Source organism: Petaurus breviceps, unplaced genomic scaffold, assembly GCF_028583685.1.
Source record: "Petaurus breviceps papuanus isolate PSGF00001 unplaced genomic scaffold, PetGlider_PUasm1.0 173, whole genome shotgun sequence".
NCBI classification, from domain to species: Eukaryota; Metazoa; Chordata; class Mammalia; order Diprotodontia; family Petauridae; genus Petaurus; species Petaurus breviceps.
In genome coordinates, this window is record NW_027185759.1 from 8376658 (window position 1) to 8399764 (window position 23107).

Genomic DNA, 23107 nt, shown 5'->3' on the forward strand with positions numbered 1-23107 from the left:
GGTGAAGAAGACAGTCAGAACTGACACCAATTTATAAGATCCATTTTAAGAAGTTTTCAAGTTTTCACTCCCCAGACATCATTCTCCACCCAGAAGCACAAATGCTGTTCCTAAAGTACAGATCTGGCCATTGTATATCTCAACCTGTGGCTTCCTATTGCTTCAGAGATCTGACACTTCTTCTCTTTCTTCTCTTTTAAAGCATTTCAAAGCCTAATTCCAACCTACCTTCTTTCCTCTGCTTACAATGCAATATCCCCCATGTTTTCCAACAGCCCAAGCACTTCTGTCCCCTAGCTTTTATTGACCTGAGATATTCCACGTCTCCTCACTCTGACTTTGACCAAGCAATGTGTCCAAAGCCTGGCATTCACTCCTTCCTCAGCTGTAACTCAGAGCAGCACTGCCTCCTTCCAGCTTTCACCTGAGGCTTTACTGATCCCCTCAGGGGCCAGTGCATTCTGCTTCTTTCCACCTTAAATCCCACCACTTGCTACCTATCATGGAGTAATCACTTAAACAATGCTTGGACCCAGACCGATGTAGCCCTTGGCATTTATTCTCCATTTTATTTTCTGGACATACTCATATAGATCCTGGTTGACTCATTGACTTAGAATGTAAACTTATTGAAGTCGAGAGTTGGACTCACTGTCTTCGTAAGCCTGGTGCCTAACACACTCTCTGCCCCTTGGCAGAGGCTTCATAAATCTTGCTGATTGATTGATTGTATGTTTCCTACTTAAGAGTACAGAGTGTTTCTCCCAAAGGAATGTGAGTTACTCCATGATAAAAACTATTTTAGTTCTGCCTTTGTATATCCCTCATGTGTAAATCAAGCTCTAGTACACAAGAGGCGCTGAATAAATTCTTGTTGATTGCTTAGTATGTTGTGTGCGTGTGCACGTGTGTGTGTGTGTGTGGTTACATTACTTTAAATACATGGTGTTAAAATTGATGCCCTGGAGATTATATATATATATATATATATATATGTATATACTCTCTTAATTTGTTCCTATCATTTTATCTTTATTTGCATTTATTTACATAAGGGAAAAATCATCATTAATAGTTTCCTGCAGAAAGTCTTTATTATGATACACATCAGAAGTAAAATTAGAAGGTGAATGCCTTGGGTGCAGAAAGGGCATTGCCCTTCTTTATATTCTGAGCCCTCACCAAAGTACCTGGCAACATAGTAGGCTCTTAATAAATCCTCAACGTCTGACTTACATAACCAAGAACATGGGAGGGCCTCTAGAGACTGGTTTGGTTTTTTTTTTGTATTTATTTAATTTTGTTTCTGTTTTTGTCATGGTATCACCAGGACCAGCAGAGAATAGAACTGGCCCAACATTTCAAGGAAGCATTGAGGTATATACTGGAGAGAACCTGAGACAAAGAGACCATGGTGGCAAAGGCGGAGGGGGGAAGAAAATGAGGACACAGCACTAGGGAAGGGGACTTTTCAACTGAGGCAAGCCAACTGGGACAACAGCGCTTTGGCCACAGCCTGGGGAGGGGGAAAGTGCTGACTTCTAGGGCGGAGTGAGCAGCTCCCAGGCTCATCTGGACAGCCTTCTGAACTTATCACACCTTCTCCCAAGGGGAAACTCAGTCTCTCATTTTCTTCATAAGGAGTGTACAATGTAGACCACTGTGTGGAAATACAATGGACTGTAGTACCAGCAAACATATGACACCTTCTGTTTTCTTGACCTCTGCCTACCTGCTCCCTCTCCTCTCTTCTCCTTCCTACTCCACTATACTTTTATTTTTAATTAAGATGAAGAGATATTTATTAAACACTTATCAATGCAGGTTACTCTGTCAAGGCTACACAGGAACAGTGATTGACTGATTAGCTAATTAGTAGTGGTTGCTCTAAGGGAGCATAAAATCTACTGGGGAGGGGAGTAGAAAAAACGGAAATACAAAGTAATACCACAAGTCTGTAGTACTAACTGCTGAGGGTTTGGGTAAGTGGGAATAAGGGCACTTCTCAAGTAGAAAGTATTATATGAGGCAGGCTTTCAAGGAAAAAGGGATCTTCACACAGGAAGGAACAAGGATAACTTTCTCTCCTGGAATTCTCCACCTCCTGGCCCACAGCCTTTCCACCCTGGAGATGCATCCAGCCTTTAGCTATCTCTCACCCTTAGCTGTCTCTTCTGACTGCTAAGTCCCTGGCCTCAACCCCTATTTCATGAGGCACTCAGGCCATGGCTACCTCGATCCCAGGAGAATGTGAGCTTTTGGGGACAGAGATTGTCTGCCTGTCTTCATCTGCCCAGGGATTAGCAGAGTACATGAAATATGGTATGGTCTTAATCAGTTCTGCAGACTTGTCTTAAATCTGGCTCTGCTATTTTGCCCTTCTTCTCAGCTTGCTTACTAACGATATTGAAATTCTCCCCACCCCTTCTCTTCATGTTATGTCTCCCTCCATTAAAGTGGAAGTGCCTTGTGAGTGGAGACTGTCTTTTTTTTTTGGCTTGTATTTGTATTCTTACTGTGTGGCACATAGTAGATGAGCGATAAAAACACTGGCTTGTATCCCTCTATCATTGTTTACCAATGACGCAGTGGATTGAGCACTAGACCCAGAGGAAGGCTCAAGTACAAACCCACCCTCTGAAAATTACCAACCATGTGATGCAGGGTCAATCACTGAACCTCTGTGTGCTTCCAATTCCTCAGCTAGAAAATGGAAACACTAATGACTACCTACCTGCCTGAGTCGCTGGGAGGATCCAATGAGATATTTGCAAAGCACTTAGCACAAAGCCTGGGACATAGAAGGCACTATATAAATGTTATGAAATGATCATCATTGTCTAGATTCAACACTATGGGCCGCACGAATGTACAGAACAGGGGAATGTAGGATTTGCTGTGGAAAAGAGTTGGGAGGTATGTTTAACTGGTGAAAGCCAGGCCAGAAAGGAAATGATAGAAAGAAGCATAGGAAAGAGACGGATGTGAGGCAGCGGAAGGCCATTGGGGTCTGCCATTACTCTCCTCTGCCTTCTCCAAGCCTTCCCTTCCTTTGCTGACACTTAGAGGTCCTGCTCTGCCCCGCTTAAGAAATGAGACACGAGGAAGCTCTTCACCTCTGACCTGTGGAAGATCTCTACTCTGGGCCAAGTGCTAATGAGCAAGAAACCAAGGGGTCTAAGTCCTAGTTGAAATGCAGAGACCAAAGCGTCTTTCAGCCCCTTAATATGTTGCTCAAGATGGGGCACAAATTGGAATCACAGCAACAGCTTCCGTGGAGTGAACAAAGGTCAAGGTCACTGAGTCCTTCAGAGAAAAGCTGATCTCAACAGAGCCCACGAGTGTCATGGCAACTCAGTGTTCACCCGCTCCCAATATGTATGCGCAGCTGCCACATTTCCTCACAGCAGGCAAACCTCACTAATATCGTCTTGCTTAATACCAAGTGCCATAGATCATGAGCTGTTTTTGAAATGCATTTCACACATTTGCAGATCACCTTTCCTCTAAAGATCCCCAAGTCCTGTACAGAGAGCTCTGTTCTGGGACAAGACACCTGAGAACAGTCCCAGTAAAATCCAAGGGAAGAAAAACATGGGAGCCAAAGAGGAAAATGGGGAAAGAGAAGAAATGAACTTTACAAGCAAAAGTGTATATTTTAAACTGAATGCTCGGGGTGTGTGTGTGAGAGTGGGTGTGTGTGTATATGTCTGTGTGTGTGAGAGTGTGTATGTGTGTGTGTGTGTGTGCATGTGAAAGGACAGAAAAATGGTGGGCTCCTTTAGGACCACATGCAGGGAAAGATTCACCTCCCCCTTAGGATTCTGACTTTCCTTTGTTCTTTTGGGGTGGGGAGGGAGGTTATGGATACATAGCTATCTATCTGTTTATTAATCTGTAAGTACTGCTAGCTATTCATAAATAATGATTCTATATCATTGGTGCTGATTTCATTGATGGTGTAAAGGAGAAAGTAGACATTAGGAAGACCTGTACTCAATTCCCACCTCAGACATACACTACCTGTACACCCTGAACAAATCATTAAACCCCTCGGGGCTCCCAAAGCAATTTATTGGTCTTCATCAAAAATAAGAATTTTCCACTTTGGGAGTAGCTCACAATGATGAGTCTCAGACTTAGACAAACATACACACACACACGCACACACACACAGAGGAAAGTTATATTGATGTTTGTCGAGGACCTCCAATGAGTGGCAACTGTGTCTCCACCAAGGCAGCCCAGCCAACTTCGGAATAGCTCTCATTATTCAGAAGGGCTTCCCTCCTGCTACTGTTGTTCGTCTTAAGTTGGTTACTGTGTAATGTCTACCCATTTCTCATACTTCTGCCCTCTAAAACTAAGCTAGAGGGGGAAAAAAAGCTTCTATTTTCTCTTCCTCATGACATCTCTGCAAATACTTGAAGACAGATACCATAACTCTCCTGAGCCTTGAAGTCTGCAGAGTAAAAAGCCTGATGCATACAACCAATCACAATGTCAGTCCACTCCATTCCCCTGTTTATTCTCCACTGGATCCCCGTCCCCCCCCCCAATCTATCCATGCCCTGTTCTAAAACATGGAGCCTCTGCTGCAGATGTAGTCTTACTGGTCCAGAATAAAGCCTGGACGTTCCACTTCTCCGTGGAGACCAAGATTACGTTGTTCTTCTTAGTGACTGCATCATATGGTAAACTCTGGCTGGACATGCAATGTCTCTTCCAATGAACTGTAGTCAGGCCATACTTCAGCCATCTTGTACTTTTCAGTCAACAAGCATTAGACACTTACTATGTACCAGGTACTAAGTTAAGCTAAGTTGACATTTTGAAACCAAGTGTATAATTTTATGTTTATACCTTCTAAATATTATAATTGTGGATTCAAGCCTCTTTTCTAATGAACCTAGAGATTTTGGGGCTATCTCCTCCAGTTTCTAGGCAATCTCAAGTTTTCTTCTCTCTTTAAAACCCTATGAATCATACCCAGTACTCAGCCCTAATCACTAGAGAGAGGCAGGCAAATAAAAAATGTTCTCAAAGTTTTGAAGATATAAGGCAGGGAATAATTTCTACACAGAGAAAGGGGCCATAGCACCTTCTCACGTTTGGACCTTTATTCTCCTCATAGCAACATGTGGCATCTGATCAGATGTTACCTTGGAAAACGATTGAAAAAGTGCAAAGACTTCAGTGCCAGTCAGAGTGGCAGTGGTCTCAGCCAGCCAGCTCCGCGGATTGGCACCACCAGGATTTGTCCATTCCTCAATATGCTTTCCTAAAAATACCCATATGCATTCCCTTTTCTTCCATATGTTTTTGGGCAAGGAAATGACAATATTTCATTAGTTTGGAGTAATTAATAATTACTTATTTCACAATAGTCACCCTCATTAAAAGAGGAAAATAACTGATTAAGCGGCAGGATCCTGGCTTTAAACTCACTCCCCACACACCCCCTTCCTCTAGAAATGAAGTAATAAAGGGAAGGAAGCCAGTGAGAGAATATCCACACTGCAGGGAATTAAGGATAACACACACATGGGGCTGGAGGAGGAGGAGGGTGTGTAAATGCTTGGGAATAAGCTTATTGAGAAATGAAGACAAGCCAAGCAAGAAAATGCAGTGTTCCCCCATCCCAGAGGGGATGCCTGCTCTCTGTTCTCCTTCTCCCTTCACTGGCCCCAGGCTGGCCAAGGTAGGGCATTTTTCAAGACTCAGGGACCCTCAACAATAGACTAGACAGCTGAGAAGGAAATGGGCACAGTGGAAGAAGCCTTGAATCGTGACTCAGAAGACCTGGTTTGAAATTCTGACGCTTTCCACTTTGAGGAAGGCAATTCAGTTATCTGAGCTGCAGTTTCTTCATGGGTAGACTGAGGCAGCTATCACTCTGTGGGAAGATGGGGATGAAGGCATACACTGGGGTGAGCACCAATGAGATCCAGCAGCCTTGGTTCGAGTTAGAAAAGGGAGAAAGTTCAAGAAGGACACAGGTAAATACCTGCGTGCTCCGTAAACAGTGTCATTCATCAGCCACATGTGCTCATTCATTCCCTTCACTCTGACAACATGCATTTGGCACTTACAATGGGGCAGGCACCACATTCAAAGGTGGAAATACATTTTAAAAAAAAGTTCAAGCCTTCAAGGAACTCCATTGGGCAAAAACAATGTATGCAGATAATAGAAAGTAAAAAGCACAGCAAAGGTGAATGAGCGTTCCCATAGCCCTACTCTGTGGCAGGCACTGTGCAAACACTTTGGAACATGTGATCCCATCTGACCCTGCAAGACAGACAAGGGCTCAAGCACATGGGAAGATCAGGAAAGGCTTCCCAGAGTGCCCTTGCACTAAGCTCTGAATGAGTGGTTTTGTTTTCTTAAAAATAATTAAAATGAAGTTACTAGATGAGATCTCTTCCAGCTCTAAACATTTCATGGCCCTGCATCTGGTTCCGACATAACCTGCCATCACTAGTCACCGTCCAAAAAAACTGCAGAGTCATGGTTGGATGCACTAGGCAGAACCAGGGAGCCAGCATGGCAACAGTATTAGTAAGAGTAATAGTAACAGAAATGGTAAAATTTATATATACCTGCAGAGTTCGCTAAGGACTTCATGAGTATTCTCATTGTATCTTCACAATAACCTTAGGAAGTAGGTATGATCATGGTCCCCATTTTACAGGTGAGGAAATTGAGTCAGACAAAGATTAAGTGACTTGGCCAGGGTCACATAGAGCTAGAAAGAATCTTTAGTATGGATTTGCATTCAGATCGTCCTGACTCCAGGCCCAGTGCCTCAAGACTTCAAAGTTCAGCATGACAGTGACAAGCCAGGTGACCTTGGACCAGTAGTTTAGCCTCTCTGGGCTACAGTCTGGGGTTTTTGATTTTGGTTTTTGTTGTTTTCAAATGAAGAATGAGGAGGTTGGAGTAAATCATCCCTCCTGCTCTTTTAGCTTGGACATGCTGTGATTCCCCTCCAGGCAGCGAATAGTCACAGGGGCTCTCCAGGACAGAGGATGGCCAGCCTTCACACATGTGCTACTCATTATGTGCTTGGCAGGAGCCCTGCTTTAGCTGTTCACATCTGGATTTATGCTGACCCAGGCATGCTGGAAATTGTTCCACGTTCCAAAGTAGCATGGTCCGCATGATGGGGACCTCAGCCATGACGGGGTTATGAGAACAGTGGGCTCCAGGCTCAGCTCTGTGGCACAGTGTCTGTGGACCCCCAGACAAGCCAGGGAACCTCCCTGCAGCCAAAGCAATGATAACAAGAAAGAACAAAGGGAGATCTGAGTAGGGCACTCAGAGCTGGAGGAGAAGAAGGGGGAGTGGGGCAGCAAACTATTTAGGAAGCATTTTGGAGTTTCCTCCAAATTCTTCCCCCTTCCAAGGAGTCCAGGAACGTGAGAAGCGAGTGAACATTAAATGGACAAAGTACAACATGAATGAGGCAGAAAAGGATCTGATGTTTTCAGAGGTGGGAGAGAGAGGGAGGGAGGGAGGGAGAGGGAGAGGAAGAGGGAGAGAGAGAGAGAGAGAGAGAGAGAGAGAGAGAGATATGGGGGGGAGAACTGAGGGAGACAGAGGTTAATGACTTTCTCAAAGTCACACAACCAGTAAGCATCTGAAGCTGGATTGGAACCCAAGTGTTCCAGACTACAGGGCTCAGTTCTCTGTGTACTTGTCCACCTCAATGCCCTTGACATGACCCCCAGGCCCTACATGTTTGCTATTACACTTCCCAGCACCCAGGTAAGGACACGTGAATGGAGCAGTGATGAGCAGCACCAAGGAGAAGGCAGACTCTGAACAGACCTTGCAGAAAGAGAAAAGTTTGAGGAGACAGAAGTAAGGAGGGAGTCTTTTCTAAGCACGGGTAGGGGAGGAACAGCCCAGGAAAGGCAGCCAATAACAAATGAGGCAGGGCCCAGATATCAGCACACTGTGACTCCAGAAGAAAGTGTGTGAAAGGAAACGTAAGCCCCAGCTGGTAGAGAAATTGGGGAAGATTCTGGGGAGCCTTTGATGGCAGGCTAAGCCAAATCTCTATGTCAGAGAAGAGAGGAAGTCACTCACAAATTCTGAGCATGGGAGTGACATCTTAAAGCCTGTGCCTTAGAATTCCTCATTTTTGCTTATGTGAAGGAGGCAAAGGCTCGAGGCTGGGGGGACAATGACCAGACCACTGCCACAGTAGAGGTGAGAGGTAGAAGGGAGGACTGGACTTAGGGGATGGGGGAAAGAGTAGAGGCAGAAAACCCTCACAGTGATAATGGTAACAGGGCAACCTTTGAAAATGGAATGGATATGGGAAATGAGGGAGAAGAAAGAATCAAAGATGACAATCAAGTTTCAAGCCTGGGCTACTGGTAGAATGATGGCGCCTTCAGCCAAACCCGGGGAGTGGCGAGGGGAGGAAGGTTGAGCCTGGCGGGGACAGGGATGAGATCAGCCTTGCACTGATGGAGTCTGAGTGTTCAGAGATGGTGATTGGAACTTGGGGGAGACCCCAAAGGGACATTTAAACACATGGAAAACGATGAAATCATCAAAAGAGAAAAGAGGAAAAGAGGATTATGTTGGGGGTGTATATTTAAGATAATCCTAATTAAGTTGCCCTAGTATGCTAATTCTGAATTTGTCTTATTATTTTTGCCTTAAACAAAGTCTAGAAAACACATTCTTGTGGTCTACAGTACGTGAATACAGAAGAAGACAAAAGAGGAAGTCAATATGGGAAAAAGTCACCAAGTGAAGGTGACAAAAACAGGGGCAGGGGAAAAATAGCTCAGGTCTAGAGAGTAAGGAAAGGTGAAAGCCCTGGGGACCAAATCCGAAGTCCCCTAGACCAACCGCAAGCTGAGGCACCCGCGATGGGGGCCGCTAGCAGCCCAGTGTCAGTGAGGCCCGGGCTCAAGGCCCAGGGTTCAATCCAGTTCAGCAGGCAAGGAATCAAGTGCTTGCTATGTGCAAGTCACTGGACCTGGGCGATGAAACCAAGGCTTCTAAGAGCTCGTGGTCTACGGGAGGGAATGCATGATGCACAGAGAGGAGGTCATGTAACTCATGTGTGAGAAATATGCAAAATTCCTCGGAGAAGGAAGGAAAGCAAACAGGTCCAGAGGTGCCTGACAGATGCCCAGGTGTGGGAACGAGGCTCTGAAGGAAGAGGGGAGCAGGGGTGAGGAGGAAGATCATGTCAGCCATGGGGAGTAGAGGAGAGTGGGCTTCAGCCTGCTCTGAGGCATGAAGGCAGGAGGCAAAATCTCCTGCCTGGGGAGTGCCAGGTAAGCATGGTTTGCCCATCCAACGGGGGGTAGATCAAGCAACAAGATGTCCTAAACATCTACTTTGAGCCAAGCACTGTGTCGGGTGCTGGAACAGGACCAGAATAGGAAGCACACGGTGGTATCAGAGGGATCCCAACCATGAGATCAATGGCAGCAGAGCACTGAGTTTACTGAGATCACAGTGGATTTTTTTCTTTGGTTAGTTTTGTTTTAGAATCTAATTTATATCAAAGGGAGTTTGTTGAGTCAGACTAGGAAGGAAAGAACTTTGAGTACTGACAAACTTTGAGGGCTGCCACCTTCTTCTGGAATCCCAGATGCCAAAATGAATTCTCAATTTGCATCAATTTTTATTCCTTTAAAAAAAACACATTTTTCAATAGCAGTTCAAAAAAAACTATCCCTCAGTAATGTAATTGCCATAATACATTAAAAAAAAAAAACATCGTCTTCTAAAAGGAACTTAGTTGTTTGTACTGGGAATAGAGTGAGAAAGGCAATTTGTAGGACAGTGAGTCCTCAAAGGCTGGCTGCCTGCTTGCTGTGGACGGTCCCAAAGGCCAGGCTGGGAGAGTTTTCGACTTCTCCTCTGGATTCTTTGACAGTGGCAAGGCTTTGTTGCACTTGGCCAAGCTGCCTTCATCAGTGTTGGAGTCCCCAGGTCAAGCTCTCTGGTTGTATTCCCCACATTATTTTACCTGCTCTTACATTAGGCTCATTTTCATCACCTACCTCATAACTGGTGTCAATTTCTGTGATGCTTACTGTAGTTTAGCACTAATTCCCTCCCCTGGAACATTGGACTATGTGCCCTCACCTGTGTTCTTGGGACCTTCCTGGTCTGTTTCCTGATCTGTAAAAAGGGCCGATGAGGGTATGAGATCTCTTCCAGCCCTAAATCCATGATTCTAAAACCAGGGTGCAAAGAATAACTCTTATCTGCTACCTGGGTCATCTCACTTTCCTTCGCTGGGCCTCAGTTTCTCCCTTTGTAAAACCACAGTGACAGATTTGGTCTCTAAGAGATCTCTCATCTCTAAAGCCTATGAAACAAGGATATCAAGGTACCCTGGATGCTTCAACAAGGAGGCCCAAGGCTGGAGGTTTCATTGCTAAGGTTTATTCTTTCCTTTCTTCACAAATCAGGAAGGGGAGAGAAGGGGAAAAAAGTTTACCTGGCCCAGGAAGCACCCCAAACTGCTGTGGTGAGAGGTGGCTCATGTGCCCCAATCTCAAACTCACTTTCTACCACAAGCAGTGGGTGCAGGCCTTGGGAGCCTGGGGCTTCTTCCAGAGACCCACCACCCACTGAGATCTCCTGAACAAGGACTTTCACAATTAAAAGACCAAAGGCAAAAACTTCCAGGAGGGGCTTCACAGGTAATTTCTTAGGGCTTAATTAAGGCTTTATTAGAGATGAATTCCAGTGAACTTGGGGTCAAAAAAAAAAAAGGTTAATAATTGTACCCAGCCTTCTCTCCTCCAGCTTTTCAGCTCTGGGTCAAGTGCCCTGTCCATCTGTACTGTCTTCCCTGGATGTACATGCAGTTGGACAAGTTCTATAGGGCATTTATTCAGATTCTCTTGAAATCTTGAGTAATTGATTCATCCAGCTGATCTCTCCAATGTCTAAAGGATGAGGACAAGCTCCTTTGGGTAGTCACTGGTTTCCTTCAGGATAGTCTCATGATTTCTTCAACAATGCCCCCCCGGCCCCCATCCAAGGCATATGGAAGACCTCACCCCACACAGGGAATCAGTCCCTCCTCAAGCTGGACTCTGCCTCTCTCATTATGTGGATGAGAAGGCCTTTGGAAAGCACTGTTTTCATGCTGGGGTAATGGGGATTATCAGAGGGTTTTCAACCAGGATTATTTCCCTTGCTATACTTTCTAAAGACCCCTGAATGATGCAGATGCATGGACAGGAGAAACTTCACTGGAAGAGCCAAGAAAGGAGGGGCTGCTTTGTTACCAAAAAGGACAATGGGATCTTCACATTTTTCATCTTTGAATTACGCTCGTGAAAACCTGTTTATTCCCTATTAATACCTTCAGAAAGGCAAGCTAAATTCCTGTAGAGAAATGGAAGCCACTTTAACCAGCTCTTTAACTTTTTTTTTTTCCCCATCAAGGACAGTAGAATCTCCACACTTGAACTCTGACATCAGTCTCTGCAATGTGCCAAAGGGCAAGAAATAGCCTTAAAGAAAATGAAAACAAGAAAAGCAGCCAGATTTGACCAAGTTTATAGAGAGGAGACCTATGCTGAAGGCTTTAGAATTGTGAGAACAATGTGAGACTGATATATAAGGCATGTCTAGGATAGACATAGACAATAAAGACACAGAAAAAAAGAAACTCAAAGCTTTCTGATATTTTAAAAAAGTGACTAATGGGACAGCTATGTGGCACACTGAATAGAGTACTGACCCTGGAGTCAGAAGGACATCAGTTCAAATCCGGCCTTAGCCACTTAACTCTTAGTAGCCATGTGACCTTGGGCAAGTCACTTAACCACAATTGCCTTTCCTTCCCTCCTCCAAAAAGCAAAAAAAAAAAAAAAAGTGACTAAGGATATTAATAACCGCTAACTTATGTGTCTACTCTCCCATTTATTATATATATATATAAAATCATATCACATATCAGTTATTATATACCATAATATAAGCCATGGGAGTGGGAGCTAGCAGCTGGTGTGAACAGGAAAGATTCTGTGTAAATGATGGTGCTTGGCAGCCCCACCTTGAAGGAAACCAGTGAATAGGAGAAGATACTTCTCAGCATGGAGGGCAAGGTGGGGGATGGGGGGAGCACAAAGACAGAAGAGAAGGAAAGGGGGGTCGTGTGGGAGGAATAGCAAGACCGTCAGGCTGACTGGACAATAGGGCAGGTGAAGAGGAATAATGTGTGGTGAGAAACCAAACCGGGAAGGGCTTGGGAATCCTAGAATGGCTTATAATTTATTCTGGGGAAATGGGGAGAACCAGGGGTTTCCTGAACAGGGAAATGATTTGGTGAGACCTGAGCTTCTGGAAAATCATTTTGGCAGCTAACAGAGAACAAACCACCCTCACCCCCCAAACGCTGGTCTAGGGAACACTCCAGCCCAAGTGGACACAGCATGAGCACAGCAGCCAGGAGGGGTGAAGCCATTTACTAGATGAAGCTGTGTGCTGAGATGATGCCCATCCAGTCCAGAAGTTCACTGCTGTTAGATCACATTTTTTATCTTATTTTAGTGTTCCCAGGGCATTCCACCTCTAGTCCCTTACTAACAACTTCTGAATTGAATCTAACATGGACCAATGAAATCTCAAGACAAGGCATGTATCCATCACCACAGCTAGCTGTTTTCTGCATATAAGCCCTTGATCCTAAACTGTCACCAGGAAAGAGAATGCCTGCCAAATGAGCCCTAACACTTCTTCCGATGGCACCCAAAGGAGACCACCTTTTCAAGAAGATACAACACCCAAATAATCAACAATAAACTAAGCACCTCCTAAATTTACCAAAGGCTCCAGAATTACCTTAGGTACATACCCTTGACAGTTCCTGTAGGAAAGGGTTTGTTTGCATTTGGGACATGAGAAGAGTCTGGGGAATTGGCCTTTTCCACAGAGTGCAGTGCACAAAGAAAAAAAGTACCTCAACTCCTTTTCTTTGGAGTCAGGGATTGTGCTAACCCCTCCTTCACCTTGGCCTCTTAGAGTGCCCACACACCAGGCAGGTAAAAAAAATCTGTTCCCTTCCCACAGTCTCCAAAGACCCCCAGTCAGATTGGCAAATGGGTTTATAAGACACAAGGGAAGCTCTCTGGTCAGGCACTTTTCTCCAAACATAGATAGGTATACTAATCACTAATGTAGGAAGAAGACAGGAAAATTGCATCCCCCTCTCCTTCAATTTGTTTCTTGACAGTAATCATCAAAACAATTTGGTAGGATAAAAACTCACTATTTGACAGAAACTGCTGGGAAAACTGGGACATAGGATGGCAGAAATTGGGCATAGACCAGTCTTTAACACCATATACCAAAATAAAGTCTAAATGGGTACATGATCTAGGTATAAAGGCTGATACTGTAAATAATCTGGGAGAGCAAGGAATAGTTTACCTGTCAGATCTATGGAGAGGGGAAGATTTTATGATGACACAAGAGTTAGAGAACATCATAAAATGCAAAATGGATAATTTTGATTACATTAAATTGAAAAGTGTCTGTACAAATAAAGCCAATGTTACCAAGATTAAGAAGGAAGTGGAAAATTGGGAAAGAATTTTTACAAACAGTGTCTCTGATAAAGGCCTCATTTCTAAGATATACAAAATATTGAGTCAAATCTATAAGAATACAAGCCCCAATTGATAAATGGTCAAAGGATATGAGCAGGCAGTTCTCAGAAGATGAAATTAAAGATATCTGTAAGCATATGAAAAAATGCTCTAGATAACTATTGATTAGAGAAATGCCAATCGGAACAACTCTGAGGCACCACATCTCACCAGCCGGATTGGCTAAGATGACAAAACAGGAAAATGACAAATGCTGGAGAGAATGTGGACAAATTGGAACGCTAATGCATTGTTGGTGGAGTTGTGAACTGATCTCACCATTCTGGAGAGCAAACTGGAACTGTGCCCAAAGGGCTTTAAATAAGTGCAGACCCTTTGACCCAGCAATACCACTTGTAGGGTTATATCCCAAAGAGATCAGAGAAGTGGGAGATAGACCCATATGTACAAAAATATTTACAGTAGCTCTTTTTCTGGTGGCAAAGATTTGGAAATTACGGGGATGCCCATGAATTGGGGAATGGCTGAACAAGTTGTGGTATATGAATGTAATGGAATACTACTGTGCTATAAGAAATGAGGAGCAGATGGACTTCACATTTACCTGGAGAGACTCATATAAACTGATGCTGAGTGAGAAGAGCAGAACCAGGAGAAATCTGTCCACAATCACAGACACAACATACGTGTGACGACCAGCTTTGATAGACTAGGCTCCTCTCAGCAATGTGAGGCTATAAGACAACCCCAAAAGACTCATGTTGGAGAGAGATGTCTACATTCAGAGAAAGAACAGAGTTGGAATGCAGATTGAAGCAAACTGCCTGCTCTGTTTCTTTTTCTCGTTTTGTTTCCTCTTTCCAACAGATCATTCCATTGGTTATAATCCTTCTTTACAACCTGACTAATGATTAATGTGTAGATATTTGTAGCTCCTGCACTTGATTGCATGCTGCCATGGGGCGGGGAGGGGGGCGGAGAAGGAAAGGGAGGGGGAGAAAGTTTGGAACTCAAGAGATTGTGGAACTGAATGTTGTAAACTAAAAGTAAATAAACAAATTAATAATTTTTTAAAGTGACCAAAAAAAAAAAAACAATTTGGTACTGGTTCAAAAATAGAAGCTGATCACTGTAACAGATTAGGTACATAGTATACAGAAGAAATAAAAATATTAGCCAAGTGTACAATAAACTCAAAGAACCCATTAGTGGATAAGGGCTCAATATCCTTCCAAAAGAAAATGAGAAAACTGAAAAGTAATTTGGCAGAAACTAGGTTTAGACCAATAATTCACACCACATACTAAGAGGAAGTATGAATGGATTCATAACAGAGGTTAAATGTCACAGCATGGACAAATTACAGGAAGAAGGAAGGGATTTCCTTTCAGATGCCAGAATAGAGAAAGATTTTATGACCAAACAATAGAGAGACAGAGACAGAGAGAGGAGACCGCAGAAAATAAAATGCATTATTAGAGAGACTAGAGAAAAAATGTTTTTGCAAACTGAAAAATAAAATTGATTGTTTGTTAAACTGTTCCTTAACCTATTTCTGATTAGACCAAGATTAATAGGATTTAGAACTTAGGCTGAAAGAAAAATGTTTGGGGTGCTCTTTGGGAACCACAAGTCCAAGATAAAACAGCCACCTCTAATAACATAGGTCCTTCCTCTCAGAATCAGTCAGGCAAGCAACGAGCATTTGTAGATTCTGGTGCAGAGAATGAAAGAGTCTTTATGAAATGCTTATGTTGTAGTGAGGAAAATAAGGAAATACACACACACACACACGAAGAAAGGTAGTTGGGGAGAGAGGGCTCTCATACTTGAGGGAACCCAGAAAGGCTTCCTGCAGAAGACGGCACCTGGTCCACCTCTTCAAGGAAAAGAAAGCCTCTATGGGGCGTTCCCAAGGAGAAGCAATGTCCTGGCACATGGCACAGCTTAGGGCAAAGGTGAGGAGAAGCAGCTGGCCCTGCTGTGCAGGAGGGACAGAGAAGGCCATGTCAGAAGAGATCTGTCATCCCCTCCATGAGGAATTATGTCCTGAATAAGATCACACAGGGACAGCCTTGTCTGGGAAGGACCACCAAGTTCACACCTTGGAAAGAATGTCTGCTGTCAAAACCTGCCTTGCGGCACTGCTGAAAAGCCCAAGGATCCCTTCCCAGTACATGGCCCTCTCTTCAGTGTTCACTGCAAGGGAGAAGAAAGGAAGTGAGAAATGGAAATGTGGAGGACAGAGGAGATGGCCGCATGCTGGGCCCAGGCCCTCTGTTTACAGCTCCACTCATCAGGAGCTTCAGCTGCCACCAAATTCAGGAACCTCTGGCTGAGTTCTCTCCCAGCAGACCCTACATCTGCCAGTCAGCCTCATTACAAGCTAGACCAGGTCAGGATCCAGCCAGCCCTGGGATCCCAACAAAGCTCCCTGGGCTGGGGCAGAAGAATTAGCTCATGGAGCAGAAACCATGACTTGGCAGGGGAGGCCAGGTGAGATTGTGGAAGGATGGCCACAGGATTCCACAGTCACAGATTTAGAGCCAGAGGTGGCCTCAGACAGCACCCACCCAAATCCTATCATTTTACATGGGGGGGGGGGGGGGGGGAATGGAGGTCTGGAAAATCCAAGTGACTTGCCCAGGATCAAAGAGAGACTATCAGGAGATTGGAACCCAGGTCTCTGGACTCCAGACTCAGGGTTCTCAATCATGCCATTAGAATCCCAGTTGGGTGGCCATAGGAATGATGACCTTCATTTGTTAAATGAAAAGAGAAATGATAATAACTGCACCCCCACCTCACAGGGTTGTTATGACATGTATAAATGTGACAAATTACTGCATAAACCTTCAAACACAGGATATAAATCCCGGCTGCTGTTATTATCAATCTTCTTCTTACTTGCAAAGTCTGTTCCCTAGTTCAAACCTTCATTAATGAAATAACCTCATTGGTTTTCTGATTCCCTTCCCACTCCAATCTGAACTCATCACAGATGCCAAACCAACATGTCAAAACCCCAAATCTGTCCATGACTTTCCTCGGCTCCAACAGCTTTGGGAGCTCCCAAGTGCTTCTAGGACAAAATGCAACATTCTTGGCCCCCACCCCTGCAACTGCATCATTCTGTATTTCCTATGGCTTTCCTTACCTGTTTACAGGCTGCATCCCCTCTCCCCAACCCAATAAATAAAACAAAGAACAGAGACCTGTGTGTTCCCCTCTGTCCATGCCCAGTTCTCATAATGATGCCCACCTCATGGAAGGGTCTTCAGCATGACTTAAATTCAACTGGAACAAAGGGTGGTCAGCCCTGAGTGTCCAAAGGTTGGTCCTGGGAAATGACCATCATGCATCTGCAGAGAAGCCTTTCCTGCTCTTCCCCTACCCCCCTGCTGCTAGAGCCTTCTCCCGGCCCCCTACTCTGAAAAACATTACCAGGAATGGTTGAACTTATTTTAGATCTCTGGTATAAGCCTACCTAAGCACATGTTGTCTCTTCCTGTAGACTGTAAGCTCCTGAGGGCAGGGATTAGTCACAGGTCTGTATGGGAACCCCAGTGGCTAAGCCCAGGCCTGGCAGCCAGCAGGTACTTGATTGTCTCCAACCACCAGAACCTGGGTGCCCATAACTGGATCCAAGGCAATGAAACAAAGGCCCAAGTTACTCCTACAGGCAAGGGTGAGGGAAGAGAGAATGTTCCCCTCCTGGAATTCCTTGCTTTCAAAAGCTGGGGCCTATGAAGATGTGGGCTTATTGGTGACAAATGCACCGTTCACAGCTCCTTAACTCTGGCCCCCCAGGGCCAGGGTGAGGGAGAAAGGAGTAGAGATGCACCCACTCATCTCCCCTATGCGGGCATCTGGGAATTGCAGGCTTTGATCAATGTCCCACCATGGTATGATGAGCCCCTGGCTCTCTAGTTGAGTAATCCGTCCTCTGTCCTTCTGGCTCCCTGTTTATTAATGTGTCCAGCTAGCTGCAGCCGTGGGGATGGGCACTCATCCTGACTTGGTGTAATTCAGGGAGAGAAGTTTGGTGGGGAGATGTGGGGGAAAGGCATGAAGAAGGAGGGAGGCGAAGAGGAGGGGGACCCAGCACATGGCCTAAGGTTAAATGAAGGCCTGCCCAAGGGGGCACAGAGCTGGGGCTGCCCCATTCCTTTACTGAACAGGCCCCAAGTCCATTTCTGCTCAGTTCATTTTTTTGAAATACCTTCCAGATGTGCAGATTCCCCCAAAGGTCTAGAGCCTGGTGACTGATTCCTTTTACCAGACAATTGTCCTGTGGCATTATCTAGTCTATTATCTGTCTAATCAAGACCTCTCTTCCAGAAATCTAAGGAGCCCAGCCTTGGCCCCAGCCCCCCTGCACATGACCTCAGTCAGGCCCTTCATCTCTCTATACTCCCTCCATTTGCTTATCTGGAAAAGGAGGCTCCTGGAGCAGATGCTGCCTGGTGTGGGGCCTGCAGGGACATTCTCACCTTCTCCCCACCAAGTGCTCTGGGGAAAACGAAAGCTGCATTGATGCTGAAGGCCAATGGGGGCCCCAGCTCCTCTAGGGAGAGACCTCAGACAAGGTGCTCCCCTCCCTTCTTGGCAGTCTGAGGAGCTACTGGAGTAGAGGATTGTATGTGTGTATTACTGTCAGACTCGCTGCATGTGCTAATTGGGCTGCCTCCCCCCGTGTTTCTGCTCTATTTTTTGTTAAAAGGGGTGGCTCTCTGGGCATAGAAGGGAAAAGGATATATTTGGGATATTTCAAAACAAAAGAGAAGATTTTTTTTTAAGAAAAAAGAAAAAGGTTTCAGAAAAGGAGAAGAATCAATCAAAGAGGAACCCAAAAGATGGTTTTCTTTAAGAATACTCAGTCTCATGAATCTACATCTGAAAGAGAGCTCAGAGACCACCAATCCAACCCTAAATTTTCCAAAAGAGAAGACTGAGGTCCAAATGAAGAAGTTAACTCCCTGGTGCAAGTTCGCACAGCTATTAAGAAGCAGGTGGGATTTGAATCCAGGTTCTCTTGATGCCAGACCCAGACTTTTTTCCACTGTGCCCCTTGAGTACTTGAGAATTCCTTTCCATATATGACTTCACTTCATCTTTATAACAACCTTATGATCTAGGTAACAGAATTTTCCTCATCCCGATTTTCTAGCTCCAAAACCAAGGTTCTTTCCACTAGACAACACTCCCATTCCAACTGGACTATTTTATAGATGGGAATATGGAGGCCAAGAACAATGACATCACTTTCCCAAAGTCATGCTATTAGTAGCTAAGTTGGCTCTAGAGACTGAAATTCTTGAATGCCATCCCAGTGGTCTTTCTAATATACCACAATGCTTTTCTCAAAAATAAGTATGAGGTCTTATCCAGATCTCATTCCCCAAACCTCTGTCCACAATGGAAATTAATCTGATTGAACCCCAAAAGGCTTCTATTACCCACAAACACCTCATGTCAGCCTTAGAGACCAGTGTCTAAGGATAACTTAGGCACTGTCCTTCCTTGCTCACGAATCACTTCTACAGGATATGGAGATACAGAGATCAGCAAGAGGTTCAAGGCCTTTCCCTGAAATCAGTCCTTCTTCACTCATAGAGGGAGGCTAACAGGGGCCATTAGGTATTCAACTCTAAACTGTAAACAGGGTGTACCATTTCATGCTCCATGGAAAGCAGCTTTAAATAGACTCTGTCTAAAGAGAACATAATGTAGAGGACCGAGCCCAAGCCCAAATCAGGGGCTGATGTCCCAAGCCAGGGAAAACAGCCAACACATTGGGTCATGAGCAAATGTGGCTTCTGACTATACCTCCAGGGGCCAGATGACCCACTGCTCTGAAGGAAGCACTTGCATCTTCCTGGTAGACAACGATTAGATTGAAATTCTACAAGTATCATAATAAACACCTATTCCCCTAGAGGAAAAAAGCCTTCCCACAACAGGATCAATCTTCCCACCCCATCCTCCACATAACCTCTTGTTTGTCTATGATAGCAGCCCTCTAGGTTTCATTAAACTGATCAAATAAGGGTAAGTTTGTAGATTAGATACAGATACATAAATATGTGTATACGTGTACATGTGTGTGTTGTGTATGCATGTGCATATGTGTGCATGTGCAAACATATATATCTAAGATACCTTCTGCATGTATATGTGTGTTATGTATGTGTGAGTGTGTGTGTGTGGAAGTAAATCAGCCAATAAACATGAATTGATGATCTCCTGTGTACTAAACACTGTGGAGATGAAAACATGGCTCCCCTCAAGGCACTTACCTTCTATCAGAGGGGACAACATATAGATACACAGAAATTTAAAAGAATGAATCGATTCATTCAATGAGTTAACTGGAGGATGCCCGTTTACTGTCCCCTGTGGCTTCCAAAACAAGATGACGACGGACATTTTGGAAGAGGTTCCCAGGGAGGGCTGGGCAGGAAATGCCTTATTTGCATTTCTTTTGCTTTTCCTACTGCTCTGAAGGAATTTCTCTTCCCTCTTCTTTAGGCCTCTACATGGCATGACAAGATGCTTCTGCTATACAGTGAGACATGGGGCCTCTTCTACTTTCTTCCTTCCCCTTTGCACGGGCTGGGGGGAATACGTATCCACAACTCATCTCCCAACTCCATGCCTCTCGCTCTGCATTTTCTCCTCTTAGAATCCTTAAACGTCCCTCCAAGGGTCCCCTTCACTGTCAGCTCCGGCAAGAAACATATCCAGATTCCTCCTCCCCACTAAAACTATTCTTTTTTTCCCCCAGGGGGGAAGGTAGGGCAGTTGGTGTTAAGTGACTTGTCCAAGGTCACAAGGCTAGTAAGTGTTAAAGTGTGTGAGGCCACATTGAACTCAGGTTCTCTTGACTTCAGGACCGGTGCTCTATTCACTGTGCCACCTAGCCGCTCCAAAACTATTCTTTAATGATCTTTCTGTGTTTACGTTAAGAAATCCCAATAACAAGCTTTTTGAGGGCAGGAAGTGTTTCATCTTGAGCTGTATATCCCCAGGGCTGAGCACAGGGCCTGGAACGTAGTAGGCATTTTGTAAATGCTAGTTAATGATTAAAATGGTAGCCAGCAGAGCAAGAACACGGGCCACCGAGAAGAAGATTCTAGCCATGGGGAAAGTGCCGGGGATGGAGGTCCCAACCCCGAGATGACACACCAGAAGAGTTTGATTGAGGACTCGATGTGGTTGTGATCAAGAGAGTGGTGAGTCAGCAGCTGCCCAGGGGGCTTTGTGACCCACACAGGCCTCATCGCCTAAAACTCTGGGAGCAGCTCCAGCGAAGGCAGCACATGCCTCTGACAAGAAGCAGCCAGGAGACATCTAGCGAGGCCCAAGTCACAGCGATGCTCCCAGCTGCTGGCATGGGGTTGGAAGGAAGGGGACCGAGTCACCTGGGAGGGTGGGGTTAAGAAGCAGCCCTCACCCAGGGGCGAGTTCTAGTTCTGACAGCATTGCTAAGGGGGTGCGATCCCTGGCGCTTTCTGGGTCTGTTACTGCCCTGTTTGTTATAGCTGCCTGTCAATAATTCCCAATAAGCATTTACCATGGGCCAGGCACTGTACTAGGAGTTAGGGGGACAAAGGCATATTTAAATGAAGATGGGAAGGAGCAAAATCTAATACTCATAACAGAGATTTAAAATGAAACCGATTGTTTTGTTCTTCAAAATAATATTAACAATAGTAAAATTATTAATATAAAAATATTGCTATAATATCAATATAACAATATTAATAGTGATAGCTACTAGAATTTATATAGTGCTTTTATCTCATGCAAAGCACTTTTCAAATATCTTATTTTAACCTCACAACAACCCTGTGAGGTAAATGCTATTTTTATTCCCATTTTATAGATAAGGAAACTGAGGCCTGCAATAGTCAAGTGTCTATGGTTGGATTTGCACTCAGGTTTTCCAGGCTCTAAGTCCAGTGCTCTATCCATTGAACCACTGAGCTGGCTAGAGAGTGAGAAAATAAGTGGGGAAGCAAGTCATCAAGAGATCATAGAGAATATTCTTAATTATTGGTAAACCTCCAAGAGAAAGCTTGGTCCTTACTAGAACAGGGCTCCAGATGTCAGCAACAGGTTGTAGGAAGACATTTAAATTAAAAATATCTCTCTTGTCTCTGTCATAAATCTAGGCTATTTATAAGTTCATTAAACAGGTGAGACATCACACCCTGAATGCTCTCAGGTGACAAAATTCTGTCACATTCATCCAGTTATCAGTACCCTTTAGAATGTTTGTTAAAACAGTACCTTAGTTCTAGTTAATAATCAGTTTCTAAATGAAGATAAAGAGATGTAGGGAAAATGATTCATTATATGGTCTGGGAAAAATTATTATACTGTTTAAGTGCAATGTTATGTGATTAAAGGTTGTCTACTCCCCGAATGTCACTGACCCCGCTAACTCTCAAGGAATGCTGGAGATGATGGCAAGGTATTTGTGGCTCCCCAGGTCCTAGATAGACCCAAAGCAATCGTCTTTCAGACTACCACACCCTGGTCTTGCTATGCGTTCACTAAGTTTGTGTTTCAGTTTCCTTTATGTTTGGACTTTACTCAAATTTTATTAAATGTTTACAGTTACTCATTTTTATTTCAATTTACCTTGTTTTCAAGTTGGCTTCCTGAGAATTTTGGTCAACTGTGTATCTCTGGTGGGTCTGTAGGCACCCTTGTCTAAATCCTATACAATGTAAACCTTCCAGAGCCTGGACAGGAAGCTTCTTTCTGGTTTGGCCTCCTCTACCAAACAATCAAATACATTTCTTTTTAAAACTTTCTCAGATTTTGGGGTTTGCTCTTGCAAACAACAGAGATAACATATTTGCACATCTTAAAGTGCCATTTAAATGTTAGATAGGATGATAGAAAAGAAGGAGGGAGGGAAGAGGAGAAAGAGGAAAAGACGTCAGGATGTCAGACACATCTGTTTAAAAAGAAAGAAAAGAAAATTCTCCTTGGAATAAAGTGAGATCATAGTATGGAAAATATATTAGAAAAAACTTTCCAAAACGATCAGAAAAAGCAGGAGGCATAACCACGATCCACAAGCCTTCTGCTGATCTCCATGTCTTAGAGAGGCTTTCCTATAGGGAGTCACTGCTGTCAGACACTGAAAAATTCACTTGGCCTTTCCCATGGTTCTATGGCTTGAGTTTCCAAAATGGAATGATGAATGTGTTCCTTTCAAAGCAAACCCCTCAATGCCTTTTCACTACCTTTTCTCACTTGATAAGGTCCTGTTCAGAGGGCTCTTTGGCCCCTCCAAGCAGGAGCATGATTGAGGCTGCCAATGCTTAGAGCAGTGGTCTCCTGGCTGCCCACCAGGGGAGCTAATGTGGAGTTGTGTGTTTTGTGGGCTCCTCACTGGGGTAGGACCATCTGTTGGACAGCGACTAAAGCAAACTACAGATGTATTTACTAGTTATAGGATATCTGGGTGACTCATGGAG

General features: G+C 44.4%; 1 protein-coding gene across 15 annotated transcripts in view; it reads right to left on the reverse strand.

The window, feature by feature from the left end:
* The window catches only part of LPP (LIM domain containing preferred translocation partner in lipoma), a 704807-nt gene that overhangs the window by 504766 nt on the left and 176934 nt on the right, over positions 1-23107 (reverse strand). The gene's annotated exons all lie outside the window — the stretch shown is intronic.